General features: G+C 41.0%; 1 protein-coding gene across 2 annotated transcripts in view; it reads right to left on the bottom strand.

Annotated features, from left to right (window-relative positions):
* The window catches only part of PHYHIPL (phytanoyl-CoA 2-hydroxylase interacting protein like), a 78,978-nt gene that overhangs the window by 56,783 nt on the left and 9,397 nt on the right, over positions 1 to 12,798 (bottom strand). Inside the window, exon 1 of one of the 2 annotated variants that reach the window (XM_076339302.1) lies at positions 2,830 to 2,913. The exons of the other annotated variant lie outside the window; for it this stretch is intronic. The gene's annotated coding sequence lies outside the window, so the exon portion shown is untranslated. Of the gene's footprint in view, positions 1 to 2,829; positions 2,914 to 12,798 lie in introns of those variants that run through there. 2 annotated transcript variants of the gene reach the window in all.

Below are 12,798 nucleotides of genomic sequence, written 5' to 3'. Positions count from 1 at the left end.
GCCTCGGTCCACCACTGCTACTCTTCTGAGTGTCATCCCTACACAGCTACTAATTTTGAATAATTCTCAGAGCCCAATTCTCTATACTTTATGCCATACACATTCCCTTAGAAGAAAGTTCTCTGTAATAAAAATTTATCATGACATCAACAACTGAAATGTCACCATTTTGAAGAGCCAAAAACACTGAGATTTTCAAGAAATTTTGTCTGTGAAGCTTCAAAAAGTTGATTTACAGATGCAAATAGCAACAAACACAGAACTGGAGCAAACTCAAAATATATACTATAACACTTGACTTGATCTTTTAGTCCATTTCATTGAAAATGAACACACTAAATTTAGTAAGGTGATATAAAATCGTTATTTATTTTCAGGACCTATGAAAATACCCTAAGTTAATCAATTCCTCATTTTTATTTCTTTCTACATTGTCCACTAGTATCTTGCTGCTAGCATGTACATGAATCACAGAGTAAGCATGCTTTTTAACACTGAGAAATTCTAAAACAAATGCAACAACATGTCCTATTAAGGCAAATAACTTATTAAAGTGCTTCAGCTACTATGATGGACAAAAATGCTCTTATATGCACAGGAAATTAAGTTTTATAGTTTCACATGCAAATATAAGAAGGGCCATTTACACTTTCTTACTGAAAAGTTAATGACTTGCACATTCCCTAATAAAATACTTTCAATAAGCCTCATTAATGTAGCTATTTACATTCACAGTTATTGTCATAAGCATGAAAAAGGCAGATAACTTTCTCCACCCTATCCCTTAAGCCTAAAAGCTTGAAATTTATATTTGTAGAGAAATATCAAACTGCAACATTCCCTCACACCAAAAACCAAAACACAAAATTGCACCTTCTGAATGAAAATGAAGATCCTGAAATGTTGCTCCAGAAAGTGAGATATCAGCAGCCTGATTATAGCAGCAGGCAGCCAAGACAGACCATGGCAGGGGCAGGTGTAATTTTTTACTGCCAGTGTGCAGTCAGCCCACTGCCTGAGAGGAGTGAAGAGCTCACGGGGACGGGCCAGCCCCAGGCAGGACAGAGGAGTGGAGAGCCTGACCACCCAGCAAAGTCACCACTTCTCTTCCAGCTGGAGACTAAGGCTGTATTTTAAGCTGCCTCATTTGTATTTACCAAAGAGGTGAAAGAAGAGCCTCATGCAGCCATCACAGTCTGGCTGGACAGTGAAGAAGTTGAGGGATGAATCTACTACTTGTTCTCTCCCAGGGTGTTTCCAGTGTCCCAAGGACACGGGAGAGCCCCATCAGCCTGAATGCGTACACTCACACATTGCTCAGAGATGGCTGAGATGCATCATATATCTGCTGTTCCCAGCTCTGATTTCTCTTTTTGAGCAGATACTGCCTGGTGAGTTAAGTCTGGCTTGTAGCCACTCCATGGATAGAGATCCTATCCGGTATATGGTGGTGTATGTTTTGTGCATTTGATAATGACAGGATAAGGCTTAAGCCATGGCTGTACTGGCCAACTGTCTCCAGCATGCCTTCCAAGTACCAAACAAGTCTTAGGAGAAATGCCAGTAGGGAAATACTGTAGAATAACATTTTGCATAGAAAGTACTCTGCCATGACACAGTGTTATTTTGGACAAGTTTTCTTAATCAAGCAGTAAACAATCTTGTATCAAAATAAGGACAGCTGGAACTTAATACCCTACATAACTAGCTTTCCAATAAGAATTTAAATGAAAAAAAATCAGTAAATCCAAGCATGCTGACCCATGTGAGATTCATGAAAATGGAAGGTTATATGCATGAATTTGACATAGAGTGTGGAAAGCGTTGAGACATTTATTAAGCCAAGTACTATTCACTCTTCGTTTTGCAGTGAATCACTACTCCAGTGGGTTTTACAATCCTAAGGGGACTTGAAGCAAAAACACTTCAGCTGCACAGTGAAAGCACCTATTTCTCAAACTAGGTGCCAAAATAAATAGTCTGACATCCCACCCAGTAGAATAGATCATTCTGCACATATATAAATAAATAAAACTCCACTCAGAAAACAAGCAACAAACAAACAAGAAAACCTTTATCCTTGAGCATCTGGGATCCAAAGGCATTCAATTCCAAGAGAACAAATCATATTTGAGCTTTGTCACATGTTAAAGAGCAGGTCTAACCATCCCTTCAGAAGAGGGCACCATCTCTTACATCTTATTCCCGAATCATGTACTCCTCTCCTCCAAAAATAAATAAAAAAATGTATTCATTTCATGGAAGCAGCCATAACCTTTTGAACAGATGGGAAACCTGATGGACTGAGATGCAGTGAATCCCTTACTTGCTGATTTCGGGAAGGGAAACTTTTGGTTTTGAAAGTTGTTTTTAGACAGTTTTCCAACTTCATGGCTTAGGAGAAGATCAGCAATGTAGAAGAATAAAATTTTATGTTGTTAAACTCTGGAGACATGTGGGGACCAGACAAAAATACTTAATGTCAGCAGAGTAAAAATTTGAAGAAAAATGCACATCAGATTTGCCTGTATAACACAGGTATTCCCACCCAAATCCCTCAGTCATTGCATACTTAGGATTGCATCAAGCCATTAATTCTACAATAAATTCTTCTTCTGCTCCCCACAGCATCACTATTCCCTACTTTCCTCTTATCTGAGCTTCTCATTGAATCTCATTTTCCCTGAAGGCAGTGGGTCACGTTCTTCCAAGCCCCTCAGTCCTGGTTTCTCTGCTCTCTTTGTCACCCTCCTCTCCTAGTTGCTCAGCTCTTTCATAGTTTCCTTTCCTCTCTCTTTCCAGTCTCCCTCTGCCCCAAGACTGCCATACCTTGTGCACAGGGCGACCGGCTGGGATCCTTGCTTGAGGAGCCGCCCTCGCTCGCACTGGAGATGGCAACTTCTCTGTGGGCCCTTCCCCTCGCAGAGGGCTCCGCACTGCCCCCCTGGTGCTCCTCCCCCAGCTCCTGCCAGTCCCCTCATTCGGGCACAGAGAAGAGAGGTTTTGTTGAATGTTGTGTTGGGGCCTCATGCGGGGAACGGTCCTGCCCACTCTGGCCACCAGCCAAACACCAAAGACACCCAAAGTGAAGGGTCAATAAGGGACTTGGGATGCTACTAGTCCTGTCCCAAAGTCACGCAGGTGTGAGCTTTGAGCTCTGAAGGCAGCATGCCTCCCTAAATCCCTTTGCAGTCAGCGCTCCTGGTGACCTCCCTCTCAGTACGTATACTCTCCCAGTACTAGAACTGGGGAGGGTGAGCAGGGGAGAGGAGGAGGTGGCTGCGCAACCAGGCTTCCCCTGCCACCACTGTCATCGTATTTGCATTGCAGGGAGACGATCTGGCTGCCTTTGTGGGGCCCTTTGGCAGGAGCCCAGCAGCCTTTCTGTGCCACTGTTCACATTGTACTGCAGGAGTATAAACACGGGCTTGTCCACAGCACTCTCGACAGCTCTGGAGGAAATCCATGATCGCCCGGTGTCAAATAGGCCAGAGAAGCTGGGCTACTTTCTGTACACCAGCTACTGTCCGTATCCTAATTCCCTGTCTGTTGTAGGAATATGGAAGTTTGCCGGTATCAGAGAAATAGGACAAGGGAATGTGATGGGACTGCGATAAATATTCTCACTCAGAGTTTGATGCCACAAAATTGTCTTTACTGATCCACTGTTTCTAAAGACACAGACTGGACAGTGTTTAACATATCTCAGGACCGTGCCAAGGTGCAACAGAGATAAATAATGTTTGAGAAGAAAAAAAGAGAGTTACTAGTGTGAGGAGAAAAATGATTTTAAAACCAGAAAAGACCATCTCAACCAATCCTCTTCTCTACCCTACAAATATTCAAAAGCATAAAAGATGTTATCAACACTCTACTCCCTCCTGTCTAATCTCTCTTTGATAGGGAGAATAATCCTGGAAAACATAAAGACAAGATCTTTCATCTACCTAGAAGTCTTCATACCTTACTGCTAGACACTATATATGAGCTACCAGAGCATTATGCCAACTTTGCACAGATTTGAGTGACCACACAAAATTCAAGGCCTGAGAATACAAGAAATAGATCAGAAAAAAATCAGCAAGGTTGTCCCTCTCCAAGCTTTGAGATCTCTAGACCGGAAAAAATTCCCTTGTACTTCCTGAACTTAATGCACAGACTTGAAACCCTCCGGCCTTCCTTGTTGAGCATTCTGCCTCCTACAGCTGTAACACAGGTACTGGTCCAGTCTTCTACAAATACTGGATGTCAAACTTCCCTCGGGCCCCACCATGTACAGATCAAGAGCTAATGTTGCTCCTACAGTATACTCTGGAGAAATTCCAGTAGCTTTAACAGAAGCTGGTGTATGTGTTACAGCCCCAAATCAGTTTTTTTTCATTTCCTCTGTTATCACTTAGGCAGAGTTGCTTTGCCTACAAGGAAAGCCCTTCCTGAATGTAGAACCTGAAATCTAGGAAAGCGTAGGTGTGCAAGCAGGACCTCCACCTGCTCTCCTTTGCCGGTCCCACAATGGAGCGGGCAGAGAGGTGAAGCGCACATGCTAACATACTGCAAGATAGTGCTTTAGTTGTCTGTAAAACAGAACATGGCGTTTCATTAATAACCCCTTCTCCACAAAGACAAAAGGCAGGATTCTCCTGCTGACTTCCCCACTGCTGCAGTGATCAGTTCATCAAACTCTTTGGAAAGGTAAATTACCTTTATTCCACTGTCTTCAATGAAGCTAGACAAATTTATACCCCCTGAGAAACTAATCCTTACATATTACTGCAGTAGTGTACTACTGTACAAAGGAATATAGTTACAAAATTGCAATGTAAATATGGATATGAAAAGAAAAATAACCTTTCTCTTTCCTAAAAGCTGTTACCCCATCAGATTGCTACAGGATCATAAAAGCGCAGGCTACAAACTTTATTCTCTCTACCTTTCCTCTGAAATTAACATTGTTTTAAACAAATCCAACCTTCATAATTTTTTTCCTATCCCAAAGCAGTTACTATTTCCTGTTCTGCATTTAATTTTTAATAAGGAATTAAATATGAACTCTGATCAAAAAATCAATTTCCTTTTGAATTACCCAAATGTTAAAACCGCATTTCTGTGGCAAAGAGATGGCACTCTGAAGAACAGAGCCATCTACAGAAATCTTTTTGATAATGGTGTCCTTTTTTCAAATCCAAACATTTCTTTGATGTAGAATACAAATTGAGCTCTAGTGTATAAGTCAGCTAGGATTTCAAAGTTGGCCTTTATACTTTGCCATTAATTAATTCCATCCAAGAAATTCAAACAAAGATACAAACAAAAAAGTTCTCTAAATACGTTACATAAGGCATTCAGAATATTCTGATTCATTCCCCTCCAGGAACACAGCAGAGTCAAAGAATGGTGTACACAGCATGTTAAGACTGTATAAAAAGCACTAGAAACTGTAAGAATAGTTTAAACCCCATTTATTTAAAGCTCTCCATTATAAGAGCTATTGTAGAGTATTTGCTAATCAATCTACACTTCTGAGTTCTAAACAATTGCAGGCTTAATGAAGTGTACTTTTCTTCACTTTCAGACACAGGAACAAGAGTTTCCTATTAAAAGGGAGGAAATGAAAGCAGGAGGCAGAAGACCTCTTCCAAAAATTACTGGAGCTTCTGAGCAATTTAAATATTGAATAGAAAGTCAGAAACTCTTATTTGGGATCTCTTTTTTTAGGGGGAAAAAGATCTGAGAAAGAGACTTTCTTTCCCAATAAACCCCATGTACAGCTTTAAGTCAGGCAGGATGACTATTCTCTCTGATACAATGAGGAAAGCCTCCCAAAATGTGGCAGGGAAAACTGATACAACTTACTCCAATTTTTTTTTAAATCTGAAGTTGAGAATTGGGGTCAGTGGTCAGTCAGTATAGAGAGATCTTTCAAGCTGAGTAATTGAAAAAGGTTTTTGCTAGGGAGTAAGCAACACAGCATGGAGTAAGAACATGGCAGATATGTCTATCCAGCCTGAAAGAAAATTAAGAGTTTTCTTTTTCTCAAGATTTACTTAGTCCAGCTTGTATAAAAACACAAGGGAAACTTATCCCCTAACATCTTTGGCATAAAACTTAGTAGTATTCACTCACCTGAAAAACAGATCTGGTAGACAGGGGAAGAGGCAGAGTCACAAATGCTGTGTCAGACCAAAAACCAAAGTGAAAAGTAGACTTTGTTGTGTTCCCCCCTACTCCACAATGCACAGATACCATCTCCCTCCCTGTACCTCCTGTGGCGTTGTGACAACCTGTTATAAGAGGCCACAGAGCAAAGTTGATACCACACAGTGCTGCAAGCACCATTAACTTCTGTGAGATTTCCCAAGCCCATTATCTCATATTCTTAGCTCTTTATTCTTTGGAGCCCAACTCACAGATAACTAATTTCTGGCAGCTCCTTATTTGTGCTAGGATCTTATATGATTGTTGTTTTTGTGTAGCCCATCTGATTATTTTCTTGTAATTTTATTTACTGTGCAGTAGGACCTAGGAAAGTCCTACACCAAACTGTATAATTTATATTACTTAATTTCTAACACTTGATTGCAAACATGCAGCATGAGAAAGGAGATATTTGACATTCTCTTGACTTTTTATTTAAAGGTAGACCTACAATAATGGACAATTTTAATAAGTTTTTAGGTGAGAATGACTTGTAGCATTTCCTGGGACTGTGTCAGAAGATACAATTCCTATAAGGGGAACAGAGATTAACTACAGTGCCTATATGGGCATAGAGAAGCATATATCTTTCTATTTTCTTTTATCATGTTTATGATAACTAAGGCTTACGAATCACTATATTTCCATCATGCAAATTTTGAGGGGTTTTGGGTTTGTTTTCAACATTATGTTCTGGTTAGTGCAATCTGTTTAAATATTCATCGATGCCCTGTAGGCACTGAACGACCTGCACTGAAAGGCACAGAAAAAATTTCACTTACATATTGTAGGAATTAGCTACTGGGAACAATTTAAGCCCAAACCAAGAAAAGATCAATGATTTCCCTCTTTCCTCCCTCTAATAAATTCCAAATGCCCTGATTCAGCCTTCCTGATTCAGCCTTTCTATTCCACCTGGAAACTGAAGATGCAACTGAAACACATGCCTGAACATATTGTCCCCTTCGCTTAAATATACCAAGTCCAAAGGAATTTGATACTTGCATTCTCATAGATTATCTATCATGAATAGCTTTGTGGTCTCTCATTCAAGAATTTGGATTTTCTCTGAGGCATGTGGCTTGGAAAGGAATCTGACACAATATAAACCCTTTTGTTATGTAATTGCAAAACTTCATCTCATCTTTCATATAAATACGAAAACTCTCTGCTACTTCTGCCTCTCACACTCAGTCTAAATATCACTGTCATATCTTTGCAATGGGTTAATCTGCCTATACTTTGCACTTGATAAAGACAAGAAATTGTTGCTTGACTTATTGTCTGGAAATTTGGTACAGTGTCTCTAGTTACGGTCTGGAAAAAGATAAATTACTTCAGGAAATATAACTAATAACCACAAGGATTTTGTGAAGGAAAAACAAAACCACCTGTGAGTAGCAATGAAATGTTGATTTTGATGGGACATGATCAAGTAGGAGTTGTACCCCAAGTCAGAAGCAAGCTGAAAAGTGTTCATGAAACCATAGTAGCTTTTGATATTAACATGGGTTTCAGAGGAAAAAGGAAATTCCAGTTTTCTTAAGGAAACAAAGTCCATCTGATCCCACATAGCTTTGCAATGTATAGCCAGATATTCAGGCATGAAAAGCAGGCTGCACCATTTGTCCACAAAAAGCAGTATCATGCGAGGAAAATCTGTATTTTTATTGTGACTACAATTTATAGACTACATAGTCTGGTGTGGTGACAGAGGTATACTACCACAGCATAGTGTGGGATGATTGCTGATTATGCTAAGGGCTCTGTAAGGAAGGTTTCCATGACAGCATTCTGTGTATCATTGGTATTTTGGAAATAACATTCAGTTTTGATCTCTGACTTCTACAGATTTTGCTGTTCCCGTGAAACATTATATTCGAGCAGAAAAAAAGCCAGGGCTAGCATGCATATTTTACATACAGCCAGGAATGCCTGGAAGTGATATTCCTGTGATAAACTGTAGAACTATGTGATAAACCACAGAGCTATTTGATAAATGCACCTATTAAACACCTTTAATTACCTTTTCTACTCTCTGGCCAGTAACCATTCTGTCTCAGGACTTATTCTGAAGTTTTGTACTGTTGAACAGGTTCAGACAGCTGGCATTTCCAGTCTGCTGTCTACAGTAAAATATAGACCTTTTCTTGAAAACTGACTCTGCCTCAAAGCCCAAGAGAAGTTAGTTTCAATCCTGGGCCAAAAAAAAAAGCTTTTCTATACATGAAAATGTGATGGCTTTTAAAGCACAGCATCTTACTCTACAGAGCTGAGGATGCGTTTAGCGCTGAACGAGAGGGGAGAGTTGGGACAGGAAGGGCCTTAAAAATACTTCACATTCAGATGTTCATAGAAGTTGTTCCAAGTAAGTTTTTAATCTGTTTTGCAGCTGTCTTATTCCTCCACGTTTGGACAGGGATTTTCCAAGGGGCTTGAAAGAGCTAGCTGCCCAGTTCTTACTGAATTTCAGTAGCATTCCACCTTTTAACTCTGATGTGCTGCTCTGAAGGCTATTAGACACGAACCATAGCCTCCGTACATGAGTTCAGATTAACACTATCTGTGATTTTTCAAGAACAAGGCCAAAATACAGATCTTATCTGCAGTGGAGGGAGAGGTCCTGTATAACTTTCTGCTAGTTTGGAACTGGGGACTTTTCTAAATCTACCTATGACTCTGATAAAGCAAACTACACTATCACATTATGCATATCTGTCTGTAAGCATATATGTACAATTTACATACAATAAAATATCTAACTAGTTGCAATCTCCTTAAGGAGCTTTTCTCTTAATCCATTTGAATTTCAAAGCGTAGCTAAAATTGCAGGAGGATTTTAATTGTATACAAGATTTGAGCTTGGATAAGTGATCCGTTTGGATTTTTAATCTTTTGTGAGCAGACAGTACTTCTTAATCAGTGTAAAAAAGAATTCAATAATAAACACAAAGAATGGGCGACATTAAAAAAGCATGGATTTTCTAGTATGTTTGGAGGTATGGCACACAAAATTCCCTCTGATAAGGGAAAGAAGATGTACTGTGTCCAAAGTGCAACTTTTATTAATTGATTTGCCCACATTTCTTAGAGGATTATGAGAAAAATCTGAAGATGTGGTAGATGAACAGTACAGCATTCCTCAGCTACTCTCAGGGACAGAGAAGAGACCTACCCACACACTCCATTCCTAAAGTAAATCACAAAGTGTTTTTCTGTATAAATGTCAGTCAAGAGCATTAGCCACTGGTGTCCCACTTTCATGCATGCTCCTCCATTTCAAGCTCCAAATAACCCAATAAAATATACCAATGTATGTTTCCATCCTTACAAATGCTTATCAGTAGTCCTGCACCGTGTCAGAAAAGCAGTTTTTCTGGGACATGGCATGGAAATGAGCCCTTTCTCCTGTTTTGAAGAATGTACAGATTTAACTTGTGAAAAGCTTGTGTGTAAAGGATGACCTGATACTCTTTGATAACATGTAACATGAAATTAGAGCTTCCATTGGAATCAAAAAGAGCAAGATGCACTGGTGGCACCACAGATAACCCAAAGCATCACTTACTTTGTGCTGAGCTATGGTACTGCCTAATGATTAACACAGTAGGAATTTATTTGACAGACCAGGGATAAGAGAGAGTCTAAGGCCCTTGGCACAGCCCTAGTGATGAGACTACTACTCGTCATAGTAATTTGTCTGTCTCTGCAAGAGAAGGGGTGAGATAAAGTCCTAAGGAAAAACGCACAGGCTAAGTTTATTGTAGCTACTTACTTTATCCAATGCTGGAGGAAAGCAACACTTAATCTTCTTCAGGGTCAAGTAATATGCCCAAGAGAGATGCTCGGTCCTAGTAGGTTTTTTTCTTCCAAAGGAAAGGGTTGTGGGGGTTTCTGAACTTGTGGCCAGATCTGCTTTGCTATACACCTGATTTCTACCCACAAGTCTCATCTTACAGACTTGTTCCATGTTCTTTGCATAAGGTCTTAAAAGAAATTTGGAGAAGTTTGGGCCGGGGGAAGAGGCACGGTCTTCCATTTTTGAGGAACACTGGTAATCACAAGAACGGGCAATGGTAAAACAGTTGATGGGATGCCCCTGGAATCTATGTTATGGTCCTGCGTGTAGTGCTGTACCTTGCTACTTCAGCATAGTTATAAAGTGCAGAGCAGCACTCACTTCCATACCTAAGGCTTGTTACTTTACAGGAAAGAGCATAAGAAGAGGGAGAAAAATGCGGCTCAACCACTGTCTTCCCCATTTTTCTCAGCAGGCTTTTGCATATTCTTTGAAAGTGGTCCCTATCCTTGTCTTAAATACAAGGTAGACATTTTTGTAATGTCAGTAAGTTTGCAGACAACACCAGGCTGGGCGGGAGTGTTGATCTGCTCGAGGGTAGGAAGGCTCTGCAGAGGGACCTGGACAGGCTGGATCGATGGGCCCAGGCCAACTGTATGAGGTTCAACAAAGCCAAGTGCCGGGTCCTGCACTTTGGCCACAACAACCCCATGCAGCGCTACAGGCTTGGGGAAGAGTGGCTGGAAAGCTGCCTGGCGGAAAAGGACCTGGGGGTGCTGGTTGACAGCCGGCTGAACATGAGCCGGCAGTGTGCCCAGGCGGCCAAGAAGGCCAATGGCATCCTGGCCTGTATCAGAACTAGTGTGGCCAGCAGGAGTGTGGAAGTGATTGTGCCCCTGTACTCGGCACTGGTGAGGCTGCACCTCAAATACTGTGTTCAGTTTTGGGCCCCTCACTACAAGAAGGACGTTGAGGTGCTGGAGCGTGTCCAGAGAAAGGCAATGAAGGTGGTGAAGGGTCTGGAGAACAAGTCTTATGAGGAGCAGCTGAGGGCACTGGGGTTGTTTAGCCTGGAGAAAAGGAGGCTGAGGGGAGACCTCATCGCTCTCTACAACTACCTGAAAGGAGGTTGTAGCGAGGTGGGTGTCGGTCTCTTCTCCCAAGTAACTAGCGACAGGACGAGAGGAAATGGCCTCAAGTTGTGCCAGGGGAGGTTTAGATTGGACATGAGGAAAAATTTCTTTCCTGAAAGAGTGGTGAAACATTGGAAGAGGCTGCCCAGGGAAGTGGTTGAGTCCCCATCCCTGGAGGTATTTAAAAGACGTGTAGATGAGGCGCTTAGGGACATGGTTTAGTGGGCATGGTGGTGTTGGGTTGATGGTTGGACTTGATGATCTTAGAGGTCTTTTCCAACCTTAATGATTCTATGATTCTGTTCTATGATTTTGAGGAGAAAATGCATATAGGCATTTGCAGACTCTTTGGGATACAGCAAACTGCAGAATTTCCTTAGTAAGCATGCACTCTGAGCCCACAGAGAGGGCTTGCACTTTGCCCTGCATGCCCACCTCCAGAGATCCTTCTCACACTGAGTGGTATGTTATGTGCCCTACAAATCTGACAACTGGCTTCTCTCTGTTCCACAGTCCTCTTTGTAACATCACTTTGGAAAACACCACCTTGCACAAACCCTGGGAAGACAATCAAACAGAAACCTGCAGTCAAGGGCAAAATAACACCGTGCCAATAGCAAGTTTTGATGATAAAGTGTTCCCAACCCAGACAATCTGGATATATATCATGTTCAAGCCAAAGTCACAAATAAAAATGCAGTATGAATTAACAAGCTGCGAAGGAAGCCAAAGAGGACTTTGGACTTTCTGCCTTTCTGGATATCCTGGCACTTGACAATCTTTTGAGCTGGAGGAGGCTGCCTTACCTACACTGGCTCTCCTGCACAGAGAAGGCTGAAGGAAGGCTGCAGAGAGCAGGTACAGCTGGCATCCACAGGCAAAAAGAGCAGCACATTTCAGCAAATTAGAGCATGTAAATGTGCAAAACATTTAGATACCTTATTTTAAAAGTTAAGTGCCACAGGAAAGTGAAGATAGATGTTATCTTGGGAAGAGTGTTACTTCTCCTCAGAATATGTTGGCAGCATAGGCCCTGTTATTGTGTACTTACCAAGTTTCCCTAAAATCAAAACCTTAAATAACTGCAAAGTATGCCAATATTTCTTCAGCTCAGAGATGGGATTACCTTCTATGTTTTTTCTTCTTTTTCTTACCAATGAAAAGTGCAATGAACACTTGAGCTGTAGAAAATACACTCTAAAACCCCATGTTTCAAACAGACACCATTTTATATAAGTTGGTAAAGTCCTACGGCTCCCTACTCGTTTTGGCTCCCCTGCCCGACTGCAATGGGAGCTAGCTATGTAATATCTGATGCCTACAATTCACTCAACAGCAGCTATTCTGCCTTTTTTCAAAAAAGAATACCATGTAACTCTAATCAGAGTTGATGTAGATCAATATGAGCCTTTACTTTCATTATATTTAAAGGGACATATGAATTATTGATTTGTGTATCAAATTTTGGCACACATATTTTCTGTTTTGTCTGCAATCAATCTGCTATAGCGCACAGCGGATCGGTAGATCCAAATGTCATTCAGTACAAAAACAGAGCAATACCAGGAAGATGATTAAGCAACTATATATTGGCATAGGACACATTTATTTTATGTTGTCTTCAAGTTTGTAGTATGTAAAGATCTCTACTTGAACACAATGGAATAAGTT

Source organism: Aptenodytes patagonicus, chromosome 5, assembly GCF_965638725.1.
Source record: "Aptenodytes patagonicus chromosome 5, bAptPat1.pri.cur, whole genome shotgun sequence".
NCBI classification, from domain to species: domain Eukaryota; kingdom Metazoa; phylum Chordata; class Aves; order Sphenisciformes; family Spheniscidae; genus Aptenodytes; species Aptenodytes patagonicus.
The sequence above is the reverse complement of the archived record's forward strand: the minus strand, read 5'-3'. Positions and strand labels throughout refer to the sequence as shown.